This window comes from Fundulus heteroclitus, chromosome 12 (assembly GCF_011125445.2).
Source record: "Fundulus heteroclitus isolate FHET01 chromosome 12, MU-UCD_Fhet_4.1, whole genome shotgun sequence".
Taxonomy (NCBI): domain Eukaryota; kingdom Metazoa; phylum Chordata; class Actinopteri; order Cyprinodontiformes; family Fundulidae; genus Fundulus; species Fundulus heteroclitus.
In genome coordinates, this window is record NC_046372.1 from 2345569 (window position 1) to 2367570 (window position 22002).

General features: G+C 39.8%; 1 pseudogene; it reads left to right on the plus strand.

Annotated features, from left to right (window-relative positions):
• Positions 1 to 20983: 20983 nt before the first annotated feature.
• LOC118564723 lies at positions 20984 to 21966 on the plus strand (annotated as a pseudogene).
• Positions 21967 to 22002: the final 36 nt, after the last annotated feature.

The following is a 22002-nucleotide window of genomic DNA, read 5'->3' on the forward strand; positions in this document are numbered from 1 at the left end:
CACACGCACGGCTTCTAGATTTCAAACACACGCTGACTTGAGAGTCTTAAAGTTTTTTTTCTTTTTCTAAATCAAAGCTCTGTTCTGTAATACATCTCATCTATTTATAGCAGCCTTTAATGTAATTACCAGCGGCTATGAACAGCGCGAGGTGATCAGGACTGATTCCTGGATGTTTGCCAAAGCCAGGGCACATCTCTTCAACAGATGGGCATGGCAGGAGATCAGCTCTAAATAGCTGTTACTCAGAGTGTGACTCTGCACTCACAAATTCAGTCCCCGCCGACAATGCAGTTAAAGTTATGAATGAAGGACTGTGTCGCATTGTGTCTTAGTGCGTTTTACGTAAGTATTAAGTATCGGGTTTGTAAGGAATGCCTCGTTGTGTTGCATGCCTGAACCCACAGCCTTTCCTCGTCTCTTTCTCCTCCTCTGACCAACAATATTTCACCTTGAAAGATCACAGCGATGACTGTTAAGAGTACCCTTACGTGTTTTCTGTGCTCTGAGCACCTGTAAAGGAAAGAGGGAGCTGTTTAAGGTGAACAGCAGTACGTTTACCTTTAGGTCCCCTTTGTCTGACGGTGTCGGCGGAGAGAAATGTGAGAGAAAGATGGAAAACACGATGACATTTAATCAGCCCGCTGTCACTGATTAACTGTGATGGCTGGAAAGACAACTGCGCCCCGTGGGCTGCAGGCCTGAATGTTGTGTAACGAGGCTAAAATCAGACCCACTGCTGCATAATTTTGCCACAGCACCATGGTATTTGAACCGGGCTCCAGGTACAGGAAGCCGCTTTCTCTCCATAATGCATGAATCCAGGCCCATTGCCGTGGAGCGCCTGAGGGGCCTGGACAGGAATTTCCACACGCACAGCCTCTGCATGCAGTCAGTGTTTGGGCCATTATAAACTAATGTGTCACAGAGCAGAATCCTAACAGCGCGTGGTTCTGCCGTGGCAACAGTCATAATGACGGCCTCAGCCTCTCCTAATCAGCACTCAGGGAGATATTTACCTGTTCAGCGGCACTGAGAGCTGCTTCATGCAGCTTTTACTGTGGCCACAACCCCAGAAGAGGCCCTCTACGCAGAAAAAAAACATACAAGTCCTGACCTTTTTTGTCACCTCTCGGCACTTGGCTTTGTTATTTTTATGTTTTGTGGAGTTCATAGTTCTGGAGTCGTTATGCTTTACCTAAACCGCTCCTATTAATAATGTCAGTCACTGCGTGGGAACTTATCGCTAACATTTGACAGCTTTGGTAATGTTAGCCTGCAAATAAACCGATGTTCTGTAACGGCACCAAGTTCAAGTTCCCAACTCAAGAAATTGTGAAACAAATCTGCAGGTTGGAAGCAGAAGGATGTTAGTATGTTACTGCAGTTATGAAGAATGGAGCAGAAAAACTCTAAGAAATAAATATTTCAAGTAAAAACATGAAATGCCATTTCTTATATTAGCAGCCCAGAATGATTGTTGACTTGGTCTAAGTTCTTGCTCTTCCTCCAATAAGCTGTAAACATGCAGTAACTAAATATTTTTTATTTTTTCTATTTCATTGTAGTAGACTTTAGCTGCGATCTGCTTGTTGAACACCATCCCTTCATTTCTTTGAAGTCCTGCACATTACAAACAACCACAGGTAGAAGAGTGTCTACACTCAGGAATTAGTCCATTCTGAAACAAGAGGTTGCATAGATCTGAACTTTCAGACAAACTGACTTCCCTTTTCTGATGTGTCATCATTTCTATATTATAACCTTGAGCCCAACTTTTTTTTTCTTACTCACAAATTGGTTTGGCTTGAGCAAGAAAAAAACTCAGACAAGTTGAAATATTACCAGCTGCTCTGTTTGCATTTACAAAAGAAAGTTTTTTTTTAAAATAGAACCTTTATCCAGGTCGGCAACTTGTTAGGAAAGTCTTCTTTTTTAACAAGTTGGGTCAGCTGTGTGACATGGCAAAATGAAAAAAAATATAAGTAATCTGAGGTATTCTTAAAATGCATGACTTTAAATGCTGTGATACAAAAAAACACTAAGTTCACAGATAGTTCATTCTCATTTGATTTTTATGATGATGTGTCCTGTTCATGGATGCTACCATATGTTCTCACACCACTGTTTTTAGGGGGGCTTTGGCATCTATGTTCTAAAAATTAAGATGTTTCAGCTTGATTTATTAAAACAGTGCACATTTCAACTTTATCCTGGATAATATTGCTCCCATGGGTGTAAAACGCCCAAAGCAAAAGTCAGACTCTTGGGTAAATAACAACACTAGAGTCGCTGGAAGGGAGTAAAGGAGGATCGAAAGGAAGTGGGATACAAACAGACTTGAAATGCTAAAGGAAAGCTGGAGTTGTTATAAAGGTGCATAAAGCTTGATATTTTTCAGGGATTATTGTTGCCAGATTGCATGACCCACAATGTCTTTGTATCACACTGAACTTCCTTTTAAATGTGAGTGAACATTTCCTTTGGCAAGCTTCAAATGAGGTATAACAATTTTCTTAATTTCTTTGTGAAAAAAGTTGTTAATAATGAATCTCTGGTTTTACTACCTTCCAATAACCCATCGGTGATAGAGTCGCAGGAGCTAGGAGTTCAACCTGTAACTGGTGAGCTGTCGGTTTGAACCCTGCTCCGTCCCTCTCAGTCCTGGAGCAAGACAGTTCACCCGCGTTGCCTGCTGCCGGTGATCTGAGGGCCCAGTGGAGCTGACTGTATGGCAGCCTCTCTTCTGTCAGTCTGCCCCGCTGGGCAGCGGGGGCTACAGTGTAGCTCACCACCGCCAGCGTGTGAATGTGTGAGTGAACGGGTGAATGGGTGAATGTAGAGTGAAGTGCTTCAGGGTTCTTGGACTTGATAAAGCGTTATACAAGTTTAGACCATTTACCATCTATGTTGGTGTCCGGTTCAGGTTTGCTTGGCCAATTCCACCTTGTTTCACTTGCTGGTCTGTAGAATTTGTGTTAGGTACTAAACCATGTGGCTCGCCGTGTGACATTGTTCCTCCCATTCTGGGACCTTTTATTAATAGCAGTCTGACATCGGGCCAGTTACCAACAGACTTTAAACATGCGGTTGTTCATCCTCTGCTGAATAAACCTGGGCTTGACTCCACTAGTTTAACCTGTTTTAGAGTTTCTCAGACTGTCTCTGAGTTTTCAGTAGAATACTGGAAATTATTGTTTACGACTTCCTGGGCGGGCATCATGTTTTGGAAGTGCTTAAATCTGGTTTTAAAACACTGCACAGCACAGAATAATTCAGGGTTAAGTGTTTTTAATGACATTTTTTTAGCCACTGGCTGTGGGAACCATGTACTGCTAGTCCTCCTAGATCTCACCGCTGCCTTTGACACAGTAGACCATGAGTTCACAGCTGGAGCGATGGGTGGAAATCAGAGGGCAGGTTCTACAGTGGATGAAGTGCTACCTCTGAGAGACGTTTTTGTGTGAGGATTGGTGACTCTCCACTTCAACCTGTGCAGACCTGCTATGGGGGTGCCACATGGCTCTATTCTTGGGCTACTTCTTTTTGCCCTGTACCTTTTGCCACTGGGAACTATTTTTTTATGTGGGATTTTATTCCATTTATATGTCGATGACTGTCAAATAAATCAATTTCTCCCTCAAGCAGCCTGATGCCCACTCTATTCAGCCCCTTCTTGAGCATCTTAGTGACATCAAATCATAGACTGCCCTTCATTTCTATCTTGTATTTTATTAATGTAAATCAGAAATGATTTTATTCTGTCCCAAATACTCCAAAAGTGTGCTAATCTCTTCACTCTTACCCCTCATTTGAAGTCTGTCGTCTCCAATTCAGCTGTTAAAACAGATGCTGCCCTTTGGTTTGATTACCGCGTTAACTCTGTGGTACAATAATAGCTTTTTTTTTTTTTTTACCTTAGATGCCTTTCTAAGATTAAATCTCTACTTTATAGGTGTAACTTGGAATCAGTAATTCACGACTTTATAACCTCATGGATTACCGTAACGCTCTTGTAACAGGAATTAGCAAGGGCACTTTGTCATGTCTTGAACTAAATGTGGCAGCATGACTTTAAACAGGTACAAAGAAACAAGAGCACTTCACTTTAGTGTTATCTCCTTTGCAATGGCTGCCCATTTATTTCAGAATTACTTTTGAAGTTGTTCTGTTTATTTTGAAGTCTCTTAATCACCTTTTGCCAGGATATTATTTCAAAATCTCACTTAAAAATACACTTTTTGTTTTTAAGTGAGATTTACACTCTTTGACTTTTAACACATTGTGAGTCTGACATTGAATGTAACTTTTAGTCAGATTTTATGTTTCTGATTTAATGTTTGTTGGGTTTTTAAATTGTTTCTTATGCTTTACTTGTTGTGCAGCACTAAAGTCAACAATGTATTTGTTTTTAAAGAGATATATAAATACGGTAAATAGGGTATGATGTATTTATTTTATGTAATATTTGATCAACATGTAACTTAAGTTGATCCTTGCTACATCTTCAACGTCAAATAGTTAAATATATTTTCAAAACAAGCCTTTTAAAACATTTCCAGTTTTAATTTTAGATGTTTTAGAGTATCTTATTCTTCTTGTGTCTATTTGAAGAAGTAAATTTATATTGAGCTTGGTTTGGGACTGTAATATGTGATTTTCCTATATATATATATATATATATATATATATATATATATATATATATATATATATATATAAATACATACATGGATCTATTTGGAATTGTTGAATTTTTTCAGTAATTTATTATTTATTAATTTATTAATTTATTAACTAAATGTAAAAGTACCGGTCAAGCAATTCAAATACAATAGTTGCATTTTTTTAATACATTTATTTAAATTGTATTATTATTTCATAGTCTTCAGTTGCAGCACAATAATTTTATTTTATCCATCAAACCTACCCATCAAAGACACTAGGTGGGGTTAACACTGCTATAAACGGGCTTATATTGGTCTACATGATGCAGGTTAACCAAACATGTTAGAGTTCATTTGATGAGCCTTAGTAACAGTTTATCTAATTTCATGGTGGGCTCATTAAGTATTAGGTAAATAATTACTGAGGTAATTAAACATGAGTTTAACACATAAGTAACTCAATTTAATGAATAATGTGTATGATAAATTGTTGACACATCTATAGATTGATTTTACAACTATTTAATGTCTTCATAACAGTTATTTATCGTTGTCCATTCCTTATTTATCCTCCTTAGTGGCCTGATAAATGTGGTCGGTTAAAACGCCACAGAGGCTCTGTCTTGGCCCATTTTTTCAACCGTCCAGCTGAACCACCGCTTTGGTTCAGCGGCAAGACAAACGTGGCAGAATGAGCCGCTGATGTTGCACATGAGATGGGATGAGATGCTGCGGATAAATCTGTCCCCATCTGGCGTAAACCTACATGAGCTACAGGCCACCTCAGCTGTAGATGCAGTGAAACCGCACGGATTCCACAGCTAAATCCATTTTTCTCAACGCTTCATGTCACTTTGGGATCTTTATCAGAAGGGAAAAGTCTCATGAATTAGTTGCCGTCTGTTATCTTTAATATTTAAGCTAGGCTAGGTGTGCTTTTACCCCCTACTTCCTCTCTGTTAAATGAAAGCATGGTAAATGAGCCTCTCTCATTAATGCCGGGGTGTTTAACGTGTTGAGCATTGGAATGGGAGGGTGTGCGCAGGATCGTTTTTGCTCCAGCTGACAGGTTAACTTAAAGCACCCTCCGGAGATGACCTGCCAGAGGCTATTAAAATAACACTCTCTCTATTCCTGTTTGCTGGAACTGTGCTCCAAGAGGTGGAAAATCCATCTGCTCACCTGAAAAAAGGTGACCTGTCAGGGCAAAAAAAAAAATAAAAAAAAAAATCCTCCTGGCACAGGCACCAAGCATCCTTCCCTATTGGCTCACACTTCCCCCATCCAGCCATCTGCAAGCTTGGCTTTCTGTGTGAGACGAGACTTTGTTCTGGTTGACAGAGCTGGGTGTCAGAGACCGAGAATCTCGTTAGACAGTCAGAGCGGGAGCGATGGTGGCTCTCTTTACACTCTCTGAGTACGAATGCTCCAGCAGGCAGGGGTTTTTTTGCTGCCGGTGGAGGGGGTTGGGGGACGGAGAGTCACACTCAGAGCTGAAGCTCCCCTCAGCTGTCAGCATTTAAAATGCCCATCTCACCAGAGGGAGTCTGCTCCAAAATGCAGCAACCGCGTTTCCATTGGCAGAATGACAAGATCTGCTACAAGGCAGTTTGAGTGAGGTCAGGATGGCTTTTCCGCCCTCAGGTAACAAGCACTGAAGACAGGAGGTGGTCTGTGGCTGCCCTCGCCCTAAGCAGGAGCTTCTCTGGGAATCAATATATCACTGTCGAACAGGTAATTACCACAGCTCTGAACCCCCCAAAGCCCCCAGCCCCTGTCCAGGGTCCTCCAGCTGGTCACACAGGAACGCTGAAAATAAATTACAGTTTTTTAATGTTTATGTTTCAATGTTAGTTATTTAAAACAGGAGTGCTGTTAGTACAGTTTTCCACAGTGTCCCCCACCAGCCCAGACTTATCAGCACTGCTGTTAAAGACGTGTTAAAAGCCTTTAAATAAAGTTGACTTCCATTGCAGTAGCAGAAGATCACACTGAACATTATATATATATATATATATATATATATATGAAAAAACTGCCTTTAGTTTGAGGATTCTTTAGTAAGAGGGGAAAAGAATCCCATGTTAACATATAATTCACAGGTGGCGCAAATATTGGCAACCCTAACCACCGCTTTAGAGTTATTGCAGCTGAACAAATGTTTCTATTTTACTCTTAGTGATTTTACTCTTTACTCCTTTGGCCTCAAATATTCTGATTTATCTCAATAAATCAGAATATGCTTTCCGATGTGGTTTGTCTGTCTCTATCTATAACTGAAATAAAGCAAAAAAGGAAAATGTACTAAAATAAGAGACATGAAAATATCAAAGACAATTGGTGACGTTCTAAAATCAGTCAATCATCCAACTTTAAAGGAAGAAAAAAAAATCACTTATTAATTTATATGTTTTAAAAGGCTTTGCTTTTTTTAATTATTGGTTGTCTTCTCCATATAAAATGCAATTCAGCATTTCCTGGAACTAAAAGCAAAACTGAAATGAAACCTTTTTCTGCTTTCTAAATAGGTGAACTCCAAGCGGTTGACAAATTTTCAATTTTTCTTTTTACATAACAGTAAAAACTGTTTCCTCAAACTGCAACATGTCTTAAACATGCATTCACTTAACACATCTAACCCTGTGTATATTTCCCAGACTGCTACATATAACCTTCAGATTAGTTAATTTATAAATGATGAAACTTACAGTGTGGCGTGGTTCTTAGTTTTTTACTCCTTTTGTTCCCTGTTTTTTGTCTTTAACTGACTAAATGAAATATCCAGCACACTCTGTGTGAAAATGAAGCAGTATTAAGACCAGAGGCAAAGTGGGTAATTCATTTTACTGAGTGTTTGTATGGATTAATATATCAACAGTGAGTAGAGTAGATGCTTTTTGCTCCCTACACATCGCCTGAAGAGATGCACATGATTTATTCAGTTCGTGCTCCGTTCTCTCCGTGCTTTTTCCCATTTTCACAAAGGATTTCCTTTCGCAGAGATGATTGGGAGAGACTGACATGTTTTGAAGCAGGTTTTTGGTCTCGCCAGCTGTCCTGATGGGCTAAATGTTGTCATATTATAGCACAAACCCCGGCATGACAGATGCTGTCCTTCAGGCCCTGACAGAGAGTCAAGCCCCGCTGGCAGGTCAGCAGCTCCGGCGCCTCGGCCGGGTCTAACAGGTGAGCTGTGAGAAAATGATCTGCTGGAAAGACAGCAGACTGAAATAATTGGATCTCCACATAGGGGAAAGCCATTACCAAGGACCTCCTCTCGGGCACTTCCTGCTGTTTTCACTTATTATCTCAGTCTCAGAGTGGCCTGTGCTCTTCGAAGGGATCTGTACGTTAGCCGGCAGTCATGTCAAATGAATGCAGTAATGATTCAGGAGTGATTCATTATTCCCCCGACCCGGGAAGAAATCAGTGGCTGTTGACTTTGTTTGCTTGCTTTGCTAATGTACAAACTGGTACACAATCAAATTACAGTGCCTTACTGCAGGGAATAAAAATAACACAAATCTTCTAGGATGACAATGTTTCCTCACGAATTTCCATCTGAGGAGGTTTGTCTTCAGCTGTTTTTACTAATGCAACCTGAGGTTTGTTATTTTTGGAAAATGAAACATCCTTGTGCAACAACCAGCTCTCTCAGCTTTGGCTCGGCTTGCTTTGTGAAGGAAAGCTTGTCTTTGTCAACTTTGTCACATCAAATCTTGTGATGTGACAAATCTAAGCTTTCATTATGAATTATGTCATTGCATTCTTGACACTGAGTTCTTTTTTTATAATTTTTAATATAAAGTTCTCAAAGCAACTTTATATTGAAGAATTTAAAAATGTGGAAGGGGATCCTTTGCTTTTCTTTTTGCAGAGACCGACTCTCTGGATGCAAACTGATATAATTAAACCTGGAGAGACTCCCGCAGACAGAAGAGGCAATTAGAGAGATTTAATAACATAAATCAGAAAGGTTCATTGGCACTCTGACCCCGGCAACAGACGTGAATGCTGCCAATGTCTATGAACTTGGTGATCATTTTAGGATTAGGATTAGTGAAGTCTCCCCCTCCCCGGGGTCCGGACGCTGGAGGCCAGAGGAGAGAAGGAGCCAAGTGGAGCATGAGGGCACGAAGGAGGAGATGGGATGGAGCTGACGAGCAGGAGAATCCATGGTCAGAGAGCTTTATAAGTCAGCAGGATGGTCGGCTGAAGTAGGATGAAGACTTGACACAGGGCACGGCACATGACGAGACAATCAGCGGATGCAGGTGCTGCTGGGTGAGTCTTCCAGTTTGAATTTACGTCTAAACTTCATGTCTGGATTTAGGTTTTGAGCTGACATTACTGTATGTGTGCTGAATACATACAGTAATTTACGTGTTCCCAATTTTTTTTTCCTTGCAATAAAAACTGAGATTTTTTTGAGCTATGAATAACTAAACCTTGTTTTAGCTTTAAGGCTAAAAATCTGAATGAGCGAGGCCTAGAAGTAGCCCTGCAGTAATTATAAAGTGATAGCTTCCTGTAATTGTAGTCACCCCTGTACTTCCTTTTGATTAAGAGTCAACATTAAACAACTTCCCTTCTGGGATGTTTGTGGTTTCCTTATGTGAACTTGACCTTTTCCCGCACCTGGTTCCATGTTAAAAGTGAATTCAAAACATTAACCTCGTTCTTCTTCAACAAAGTGTTGACGGAAATGATCCAGGGCTTTCAAAACTTCCAGGAAATTAAATCTTTAAAATTGTGCCGAATATTTGTGTTGAACATCACTGAATCAGTAGCACAAGCGCAGGCACATTGAATGGAGATTACTTGAATAGCAATTTCCAATTTATGCTGACATTTCTCATTACTACTCAGGTCTAGAGTTTCCTGATAAAGGAATATGATTCAATTTAAACCAATCATTGCTTGCTCTGACTCTATGGTCTTGGTTCTGCTGGGAGGTAAACCTCCACCCCACTCTTAAATATTTGTTTACTTTTCACATGTTTTCTTCCATCCCATCAGTGCTCTGTGAGACGTTCCAAGCTCGGGGCGTCTTTTTAGAACCTAACCCTGTTTCAAACGTCCCCGCAACTTAATCTGCTATGGTGTGTTTCTTCATGATGCTGTTTGTTTACTAATGTGATCTCCAACAAACCTCTGAGGCCTTCGGATAACAGCTGTCTTCTTACTGAGTTTGACTACACAACGGTGAACTCTGTGTAATAATCAGGGGTTTTCTGAAGGCATCTGTGCTGGATTTTGTTTAGGGATATCAGAGTAAATGAGCTGAAAATACATGGCACACATTCTAAGGTTCTTTAGGTTTTATTTGTATCTGCAAAAAAAAACAGAGAAAAGTAAGTAGGTCAAATTTTATTGCTTTAGCACATTTCACAAATATATACGTCACAAAGTGGTTCATGTGAGCAAAGCAATTAAAACACCAAACACATTAAACAAAGGCCCATGTGAATAAAAAATGTCTTTAGTTGTTTCTAAAAAAGGGTCCATGGCATCTGTGCAGCGCAGGAATGGAGGGAGAGCGTTCCAGAGCCGAGGAGCAACCGCCTGAAAAGCTCGGTCTTCACAGGTTCTAAAACGGGTTTGTGTTCCCACCAACAACATTTGACTTGAAGACCTCAGAGTCCGGAGATAGAGGATCCAAAGGGTCCAGAATGTATCAAGGGGGCGTGGCCATGGAGTTCCTCAAAGGTTTAACCTAAAAATCTTTTAAAGGTATACTATGCAACCGGGGTTGATTTTCCAGCGAGGCTCCCCCCAGAGAGCGAAAGTAAAAGTGCACTGTCGTAAAGATGCTCAGCTGTTCTGGTTTCTCCGTCAAGCCAGGCGCGGTTGTTTTGAGCTTAGCAGACAGGCGAACGCAACGAAAAGTCAAAAAAACGGCAATATAAACAATGACTAACACAGTGAAAGTATGAACATCAGGGTTTTCCCGCAGCGCTATCTCGCCAAACTCACGCTACCGCCTCACCAACATTAAAAAAATATATAAATAAATAAAAAATACCTTGCGGTTCTTTGTTGTTGCTTTTGCGCGTGCATATAGTGAATAGCAGGGCAAAAACACATGGAGTTCTCGCCGTAAAGCAAGACCGACTCTCGCGGTCTTGCACGAGACTTCCGAGCCTGTGGGCGGGCCGAGAGCTCTTGCAATTGCAAGTGCGGTATTTCCCCCACAGACCACCAGGGCGGCCGAGAAAACCTGTGTTCAACCTGAAATGACTCATTTAATCATCCAAAACGGTATGGAACACATTAATTAACTGAAAAATGTTGCATAGTATGCCTTTAAATGAAACTTCGAGAGCACAGGAAGCCAGTGCAGGGAATCCCTGAACAGAAGTCTTGTGTGCCCTTCTGTTGTCAACAGCCTCGCTGCAGCATTTCTACACAGACTGAACGTGAGCCAAGGAGGTTTTATTCAAACAAATAAAAAGACTATTTCAGTAGTCTAAACGGGAGGACATAAAAGCATGAACAGCCATCTCAAGTTCAGTCTGTGACACAAAGCATCTTAACTTGAGCTTTGCCTTTGTAAACCAGATTATGGTATGTAACTCTTTTTCTAAAGCATTCTGAAATCTTCATAAGAATTTTGCAGATCTGTAATAAAATGTGACGTCCAAAACCAAATTCAGTTTGTATCTTGCCTATTTACTATAATTTACACGCATGAATTCTGCTTTATTTCCGCAGATTTACAAAATATCAAAAGATAAATTTTCTTTCAAGCATAATGTCGATGAGAAGAAAATTGGACACTCAAAAATGTTTATTATTATTTTAATATGTTATGTTATAATATGTAAATTTGGTATGCCAATTTTTCAGTTCATACACACTGAATTATTTGTCTGTACACATTAATGATAAAAATAACCACCATCTATTCACAATCACTTCTGGGAAAGCCTAATATTTCATTGTTGACTTCTAAACAGTTTTATTCTGCAGCTCTGTTCATGAACTCTGTACATTTTTCTTTTTTAACCATTACCTAAAAATGCTGAACATGTTTCACCCAAAAACCTTGATATTGCAGTTTTATTACACACAAAAACACACAGAAACGAGCATAAAAATATCACACAAATATTTTTCCCAAGAGCTTCCTCACATGGCATTTGAATGATATTTTTATATTACAAGCAGGTGCCTTTGTGCCTCAGAAGCATCTGGCAACATCGGATAAATCACTATGGGCCCATATGGTAATAATGCAGGCATCCCATCTGGAGGCTGATTTCACTGTATTAAACAAAAACAAATCGCCAGAAGCACTTTCTGTCCTTTCTCTGCAGCTTCACATTCACAAGTTCTGCCTGTCAGAAGATGGACGGCAGAGCTTCCTTATCTGTACGCTTGAAAGGAGTGACAAACCAGATCACAGCTGCTAACTAAACAAAGTTTCTTTCTTTTTTGACATTTTTCTAAGAACAACGGTGATGATCTATCTGTCTGTCTGTCTGTCTGTCTGTCACTTTAAAGGATGCACTGCCTTTCAGCAACATGTGGTATGTTTGATTGCGCTCTAGGAAATGAAATGCTCCTTAGGATAATTATACAGTGAAGCTCACTGGATACATAAACACTATAAGTGCGCAAGCGCAGCAAAAAGAAGCAGTCTAAGATTCTTTAAAAGGAGAATGAACACTAAACATTTTGTTTAAGTACATCTCTTCAAATAGATGCTTTATAGAACAAATGAAATAATTCTTTGAAGATTAAAAAAAACAAGCTTTACATCTGCATCAGAGTATTGTGTATGTGCGTGTCACAAAGGTAAATAATGATTTAAAGCAAAACTTTCTGTCATAGTCTGCAGGTTTATCTTCGTTTAAGTCAGAGGCACATCCAAACTGTCGTCTTATCTCCAAAGTTAGTATAAAAGCCCATTGATCTAAAAGATGTAGCATATAACCATGCTGGTCCATCTGGGCATATTACAGTTGCCAAGTAGGCAGCTTTAATCTTCTGAGAGCAGGGCTAAATGTACGTGTCCTGTCAAATCACAAAGACACGCACAACCTGAACCTCTTTTGATCTCAGCCCAATTTTCTCCAAGTGCTCTCTGTCATTTCCACTTTCGTGGCTGGCGTAAATATTTAATGTGTGAATCAGTAAAGTACTTCTAGATGAGCTTGGAGTTTCCACACAGTTCCACACCTTTCATTTAGCTGAAGAAAGCTGGCCAGACTGGATGGGGAGCTAAATGTAGGGCGACCTTGGAGGAAAAGCTGTTGGAGACCAGACTAGAGAGCGGGTTCACCTTCCATCAAAACAACATCACCAAATAAACTCTACAGCAACAATGTAAAGGCGCATTGGCATGCGGCACAAGGAAATTGGCACTGAAGACCACAACCTTTGGACTACAAGACAACTGCTCTTTCCAGCGCACCACAGTCGCATAAAAAGTAAGGGTAAAATGTTTGATTTCTGGATTTCTTGCAGCAGCAATTGCACCAAAAGGTAGACATACGAGGTTTGGGCTCAAGTCATCACTGCTTTGTATTGGTCTATCATAAGAAAAGCACAAAAACCCCACATTGTAGTGGACTGTTGTGATAATCACAATATGTGAAAGAGTTCAAGAGGTTTGAAAACTTCTGTAGGAAATTGTATGATCTGCATAAAGTTTTCATTTACGATCACACCAGATAGGGCACCTTCATAATTTTTCATGTGTCCTTCGTCCACACCTGAGATACAGGATTTTAGTTTAATTTTAACCAAATAAAAAAAAAGCATGTTTGCAGCTGGTGGGATCACAGACAGAGTGATTTGTTTATTGATTCTGTCCACACCTATGCCCGTTGTTTTCTCTTTGTGCTCCACCTTATTGTTGTGGGAGGCCAGTTTATAAATGTATTTAGAGATGCAGAACAGCACCACCCTATCGCTTTAAAAGCTTGGAACATCTCCATCACTTGCTTTGAATTAAGAAAGATCTTTTGATGAAGAGTGAAACTGAAGTCCAGTTGTTTTGCTTTTGAACCTTTTTGAAATAATATATATATATATATATATATATATATATATATATATATATATATATATATATATATAGTTTGTGAAACTGGTACTGAAGTATAACTTTACAACATGCTCAACATTTCTCATTTTATCACAGCAGGAAGGTTGCACATGTTTGTGAGAGTTCTTCTAAAAATACTACTTTATTCATAACTTTATAAGTGTATTTTCAAAATATTATCACTTTGTTGTTATAAAAAACAAACAAAAATAAACCCCTCTTGCCAAGAGGGGTCACCAGTCTGTGGTATTGCTGCAAGTTTGGGAACCCCTTGTAAAAGTTTTAGTTATTTGTCTTAGTTTTAGTCTTAGTTTGGATTTCTATCTTAGGTTTGGTCTTTGTGGTTATGTTTTGGGTTGGTTTAGTTTAGTTTCTGTCCCCTTCCACTTATTTTCTGTCAGCTTGTTTTCTCCTTCAGCCACTTCCTTTCCCCTGATGACCTCCACCTGTTCTGGAAAATTAGCTCACTCTGCTCCCCTTTGTTCTCCTGCCTATTTAAGGCTGCCTCCTCTGCCACTTCCCTGCCAGAACGTCTCTATCCTCACGGTGTGAACTTCCAGCTATTTCTTGTCCTGTCTGTGCTTCTGACCTGTGTTCTGCTTCCCGGTACTGAGCCTGTCCGACCCCCGGCAGGATTCTGTTTGCCTGCCTGCTATTTGGACCGGATCTGTTGCTGGACTTCTGCTTTGTTCTGACCTGCATTGTCTGCCCGTAAGTTGCCGAGCCTGCTGACAATTTGTCTGTGTCTGAGTTGCCAGTTTTCTCAGATCTGGTGTGCTCCCCTCCTGTATTATTTCCCCTGCTCAGTGTCTGCTCCCTGCAGCTCACCTTGGCGATTTCCCCTTTGGACTTTCCCAAAGACTGTTTTTGTTTGTCTTCACCTCAACCCTCACTCATTCCTTTAATAAACTTCCTGAACGTTTCTCCTTTGTCTGGCTGAATATCGGGTTCAGTTTCATAATCATCACACCCCTGCATTATACCAAACGTCTTGACTTGTGAGGCATAAAGCCCATTTAAGTCAAGTGGTCAGAATGACGCTTACCAACAAAAACAGCATTTCCAATAATAAAAAGCAGAAGGGCTGTAACAAATTGCAGCATAAATTCTCAAGTTTCTTGCTACGCATTTGTTGAGCCAATCATATTAACATGTACTTAGCACTTATTTCTTATAATATAAAATTCAAAAACACCACTCCCTTTAATTTGCACTGCAGCTTTGGATCTTTGGGGAGTAGTTTTATGGAGCTGGCTGGTGCATCTCAGCCACACTTTAATCTCTTTAATGGATTTCAAGTGGGTGGCACGAAAGTGGCATTGATGCTCAGCTTACCTTAAAATGCTATTCAGATCAGACAGTGGCAGGAATGTACAGATGACTGAGTGGGTGTACAACGTTTAATATCAGCAAAACATAATCAATTTTAAAAATAGAAGTTTTAAATGACCACTTTATTTATTAATGGGGGGAAAAAAAAACTGTGCGCAAAAAGTATTTGCACCGATTGTTAATGAATTACCCCAGATCAACCACATTTTTTTTGAAAAGCTGAGTTCACATTCACAAATCACACTCAGGCCTGATTACTGCCTGAGCGGTTCAATAAAGATAGTACCTTTAAATAGAACCTGTCTGACAACATGCATCTAGAGGAGATCAAAAGGCAACCCAGCATCTGATCCTGAGAAATTCAAGAACAAGTAAGAATCAAAGTTATTGACCCGTGTCAGTCAGGAAAGGGTTAGAAAGTTGTTTCTAATTTATCGGGACTCCAGTGAACCACAGTGAGGCCATTCTCCTCAAAAGGCCTCACTTCTCAGAAAGCAATAAGTAGACTGGGCAAAACCGGCTTCCATGTATGAAAGAGATCAAATGTCAAAGCCACAGCTGAACAAAACAAAAAGGGGTGAAAAAACGGAAATCTTGTGTCAAATTTGCCAAAAAGGGAAAACTCCTTATGAGGGGATTGTTGCTTTGTGAACTGATAACAGAGAAAATGTTCCTGATGTACAACACACCAGCAGGATTTCAGATAAAGAGCTTCATACCAGCAATGAAAATGGTGGTGCTGGTGTGAGGATCCCAGTCCATCACACCAACATCAGGACCTTTAAGGACCTAAACAACTTGCTGTAGTTGAAGGAACCATACATTTGGTTCTCTTGCAGAGAATCCAGACGGAGAATATCTGGCCAGCGCCTTGTAACATTAAATGCTTGTTCAAATGTTTGGAAGCAAGATTATCTAAAGTAATATCGTTAATAGTTCCCTTAGCTGTAGCAGAAAGATGGCATGTCACCAGAAGCTTTTTGAAAAGCATCATAAATGGTCATCATCAAACATGGTACATTTCTCTGCCTTCCAGGTCTATATTGTTTGAAAATTATGCCAGTGGATTCATGATCAGCTGATGGGGCGGATTTATACAAAGACTGAACCAACGTTATATCACATACATGTACGTCTCAAATTTTTTTTTTAGTATTGCATAAAAGTACAATATTTTTTGCTAGTCATTTATTTTATAGAGATTCATTACACATGTGATGAATCTCTTGTACCTGAAGATTATGGCTTATATGTTAAGAAAACTCAAAATTCAATGTCTCAGAAAATTAGAATATCACATTAGCCCAATCAGAACAGGACGTTTTAATGATTAATGGTGGGCTTTGTCCATTTCTATGCAATCAATACTTGGTTGGTCCTCCTCTTGCATTGATAATTGCATCAATGCGCCGTGGCATAGAGGCCATCAGTCTGTGGTTCTGCGCCGGTGTAGAGAACGTCCTGATTGCTTTGATAGCTGCCTGCAGGTCATCCACCTTGTTGAGTCTGGTGTCTCTCACTTCCTCTTGACAGACAACAGCCCATAGATTTTCCAAGAGGTTCAGGTCAGAGGAGTTAGCTGGCCAATCAAGAACAGGAACACCATGGTCAATTGAACCATCTTTTGGTACCTTTGGTAGTGTGGGCAGGTGCCAAGTCCTGCTGGAAAATAAAATCAGCATCTCCATACAGCTTGTCTACAGATGGAAGCAAGAAGTGCTCTAGAACTTCCTGGTAGATGGCTTTGTTTACTGTGGACTTCAGAAAACCCAGTGGACCAACGGCAGCAGATGATATGCACCCCAAACCATCACTGACTGTGGAAACTTCACACTGGACTTCTGACAATGTGGATTATGTGCCTCTCCACTCAGGGACCTTGACTTCCATATATTCTATTTTTAATAGATGTACCTGTAAAAGGCAGATGTTGGAAATGTTATAATGATCTGACGGGTAATATCCACTAACACAGCATTGCTTTACAGTGATATGAGAAATTGTAGTTTGAGTTGTTTTTAAACTACTGAAGTTTGCTAAAGCAGTGTATCTCTGGCCAGCTGTCAGCTTCCCACCACTCACATGATTTATTTTAGTCCTAACAAGCTCATGGTGATATGAAATATGTGTACTACAGTGAGAGAACTATTACTGGCAATTATTTCAAAGAACTTCATTTCAAAAACATTGGAGCTAAAGCCCTTTAAGCTCAAGAGCACTTAGGTTGTGCAGATAGAGAATCACCCGAATCACAACAGCAAGTCCACTCTGAATGGCTTGTGAAATAAAGCAAAATGAAGGATGAATAGTGGACTGGTCAAAGTCTGGACTTAAATCTGATTGAGATATCGTGCTTGACCATGTTTGGAAACCTGCTGATGTGACTGAATTAAAATGATTCTGCAAAGAAGAGAGGGCCAAAATCCCCCACAGGGGCCCAAAACACTTGTTGACTTTTGCAATGGTGGCACAACCTTATTAAGCTTCAGGGGGCAATTATCTGCTTAGACTGGGCCAGGTTAGTTTAAATAGTTGTAATCTGCAATGGGGGACATATTTTTTCACAGATTTCTCATAGATTAAAAATGAACTAGTGCAATTCCACAGAAACACCCAATTTAAAACCCTATTATGTCAGAGGATGGTTTGAGAAGCTTTCATTTCCCCAAAATGTTAAGAGTTAAAGTTCATCTGCTGACTTTGGCTGAAACTCAGCAGCTTGACAAACCCACGAAAAAAACCTTTCTGAACAGAGTAGCATTGCATAAAGTATGTACGGTAGTTACCTTCGTAAGGAATTGGCTCATGTGAGAAAATTCACAAATAATGTAACTGCTTCATTTTTACCTAAGTCTCTAGTCTCAGGTCTCTATTGCATTTTGAGGTGTGTGCTGTGGTTTTACTGCTGGAAAGGCAACGCAAGCTTTGTTGCCACACTGACCAAGCATTTCCTGTTAAAAGCTTGAGCCCTGCAGAGTATGCTCAGCATTAGGCTCCTTTTAAAACATCGGCTTAAATAACACAGCGTTCAAAGAGAGGTTCAATGAAAAGATGTACAAAGAGAAACTTTATCTACAAAATGTGTGCTTTGATGATTTTTTTTCTTATTCAGTATTTTTTTGTGGGTCAAACCAAAATGAGATTTCTCATTTTGGCAATGAGTAAGAAGTCGATTAAGTTGATTTTATGGGAAATTAAGACATAGGCAAAGAATGGAGACTGACTAGATTGTTCAATTCAGGTTATTTTACGATCATGTTCCCCTTTTTAAATTCCTAGACCACATCCGCTTCTAATCTAAGTGCGTCTTGCCTCAGGTATGTGTAATCTCAACACCGCTATCACTGTTGGTTTGTCACATTTCATCCACAACAGATCAATTTTTAGTAATTTAGAGACATCCTCTCTCAACTGAGAGTACTGACTTAAGATGCTGACTGTGCAAAAAGTGTACCACACATCCTTATTTTGATGAAATGAAAACAAAACATTTTAGTTGGAAGTTTGCATGGAAGAATTAAGGACCTTTTAATTTTCAATGATGCCACCCATCTCGCCATGTGACACGGTCAGATAAATACTGCAAATAAACAAGTGACCAATATAAATCCTTACTTGTAACTACGCCAGTAAAGCTGACTTGAATCTAAATGACCCCCTACAAGCGTTTCCTGTAACCTAACACAAGAGTCCAGGTTTCATTAGAGAGCATTTCCCAAAGTAAGTCTACACTTGCTGAGTGTGCATGTGCTTGATTATTAATAACCTTGGCTTTCATTAAGGAAATTTAATCCGCAAGGCACTGGGAAGGTTTTAGAAAGTAATTTTGCTAAAATGCATTTAAATGTAAATCAGATCATTTGGTTTATACAACTTATTATTTCCTAATTTACCACATAGCTGCACGAGTCTTAGGAGAGAAACATTAAGGAACGTGTAACAGATTGTCATTGTAATAATGCATGACATAATTAGGAGTCTGAATAAATTGGTGAATTGTTATGCTGACGTGTTGTTGATTGGGCTCTTCTGCATTGCTCAACTAAAGAAACTTCCTGCCATTTTTAGCAGAAGTACCTTTGGTTTCAATGGAGCCGTTTTTCCTGCACAATGCCATCAGTGTCTTACAGCTGACAGGAAGCTGGTTTGAATCCCAATTAGGGGCTTTCTGTGTATAGTTTGTGTGTTTTCTCAAAGCATGCATGTTGTCCCCAACATACATGTTGGGGTAGTTAGCATGTATAATTAGCCCGTGGGTAATAGCATGCGCAAAAAGAATAATCTTGATATTTCTGTGTTAGCCCCCCAGGTTCTGAAGTTTTTCCCTTATTACTGTTCTAAATAAGTAATTTCTGCGGTATTTTGTGTTTTTGTCTTTTTTTTGTGCTTAAAATGAAATTACTGTAGTATTCCACTGTTGCGGGGAAATAAAAATCTATATATAATCATACATTTTTGCATTTCATGAAGATGTACACTTGTATAAAGCCAGTTGTCGGAAAATGCAGTGCTGCACAGACATGCGGATCATGACAAATTTCAGATCTATGGTGAGCTGTCAAAACCTCAACAATGACAAAAACATCACAGGGAGAAGACCACGGTCAGCCTGTCATGATCTGAAGGACTTCGGTTTTGTCACTTTGGTTCTGAATTGTTCGTCATTGCGTTTTTATGGTTTTTAGTTCTGATCTGTTTATTGTTTTATTTCTTCCATGGTTTCTAAATGACAAGAAGGGTCTTGTCATGCGTATTTCCCCCTGTGTTTACCTTGGGTACATTGGAACAGCTTTTTACACGGTGGACTGAATACATACCGAAACATTTACTCAGAAACACTCAGTAACCAGGACTGCGACTCCGAAAGGACTTCAAACAATGCATTAAACCTAAAGTACAGAGCATCAACCGACCTGAATATTATGACACTTTTTTCAGGTGTTTTTCAAGGTACTAGTTTCTCACATGAATAAAAAAAAGCATAGAAAACTTAAAATAGATGTATGTGTAAATTTAAAGCGCAATGGCTTGATGAATGGTCAACACAACTAAGAGATCAAGACTGCATGGTTCTTAGAATCAAAAACAGTTTGTTGTGCTTTAAAAACCTTCTTCCTCATATGTTATTTCATACCCAAGTCTTTGTTTCTCTTTTCTTGCCCACTGCTTCATCCTCATGGTCAAGAAAATACAGAAAAAAAAACAGAGACACAAACCATTGACTGATGCGTCTGCCCTAAGTTTTTAACTTCCCCTGTTGGGTCACAGTCAGCCCACTCTGTCAGTAATAATAGCCGCCCTATCTGCTTCAGTGGTTGATTTTTTTCTCAAGCATTAAGTAGACATCTGCAACAAAAGTCAGGGTTATGCTTTGTCTTTACCACATCTGGTAGCTGCCTGGAACAAACAAACTTTGAGTTCTCTGAAACATAAATTAACAAGACATTCTCTCTAAGTCATGCATGTATAATAGCTTCATTACTTTTTCTTTTTCTCAGCCACGGTGTATTAGCTGCATCTAAAACAGCACATAAAACAGCATTACCAAAAGCTGATATCGCGGCAATCTTTATGTTTCTGGGATTGTGTTTAGAGAAGAACTTCTCTTTGTCACCTCCTAATAATGTTGCTGAAATTGTTAAATATAATATACATTCTATACAACAATATTAGATCAGCCCCCCAGGAAAAAGAATGAACAAAACAAAACAATATCTCGCAAATATACATAAAATCACTCATAGCTCTAAAGGGGTCCAAGAGCTGAGAAGAATGCAGTACTGAAATTAAAGGGGATGGAAGTGTTGAGAAACCTCCCTGTCAGCTGATTGTGTATGCTGTTAAAACATGTGAAGGAAACAGAGAAGCTCAGTCGTTGCCTCCACTCACACCAATCAAACCACGAAACGAGACAAAGGCAGAGGGTTCAAGACTGAGCAAACGGTATGGTTTCATTTATCACGCTGATGTTACTTGGTCTTCATTTTAAATCACCCAAAGTTAATGTAAGTTTTTAGATATTGATGCCATGTTCATAAAAAAAGCTATCACTGAAATGTTTTTCTTTGTTCTGCTAGGTGAAATGGGGAACTCTGAGGACAATATGGATATTTTTGATGGCGATTTCTATGATTATGAAAATTCTGATTACAACTACACTGAAATAAGCAATTTTACCATAACTGACCAGAAATCTATCCAACACAAATCATCTTGTGTGACAGAAGGCGTGTGCATGTTTGTCACTGTAATCTTCGTGATCATTTTCCTGCTGGGCTTTTTTGGGAACTTGCTGGTCATCTGGATCTCCGGCTTTAAGATGAGGAAGACGGTGGAACACCACCTGGTACCTGAGCCTTGCCATCTCTGACTTTCTCTTCTGTGCCTTCCTGCCACTAAACATCACGAACTGGTGATGGAAGAGTGGATCTTCGTCTCTTCATGTGCAAGATTGCCTCTGGAATAATGATCATCACATGTTCAGCAGCATCTTCCTCCTCGTGGTTATCATGTGGACCGCTGTTTGTCCGTCGTGTGTTTTCCTGTTTGGGGCCCAGAACCACCGCTCTGTTCAAAGGCATCAGCTGTGTTCGTTTTTGCTTGGCTTCTCGCCATCGGGATCAGCATTCCCTCTATGATCTATCGGAATATCCGTGTCGAGAATGAAAACAGGTACATTTGCTATAATAATTACTCATCAGGACCGCACATTCACAAGACTGTAGCTTTAGTCCGCTTTGTAGCCGGCTTTGTGGTTCCTTTCGCCGTGATCATCATCTGTTAACTCCATCATCATCCACAAGCTTCAAAACAAACAGGATGGCAAAATTCCTCCAAACCCTTTAAAGTAATGACGCGCTCATTGTTGCGTTTTTCGTCTGCTGGCTGCCCTACCACGTCTTGCCCTACTGAGCTGGACCACCACGGTTTCACCACTCTACGTTAACC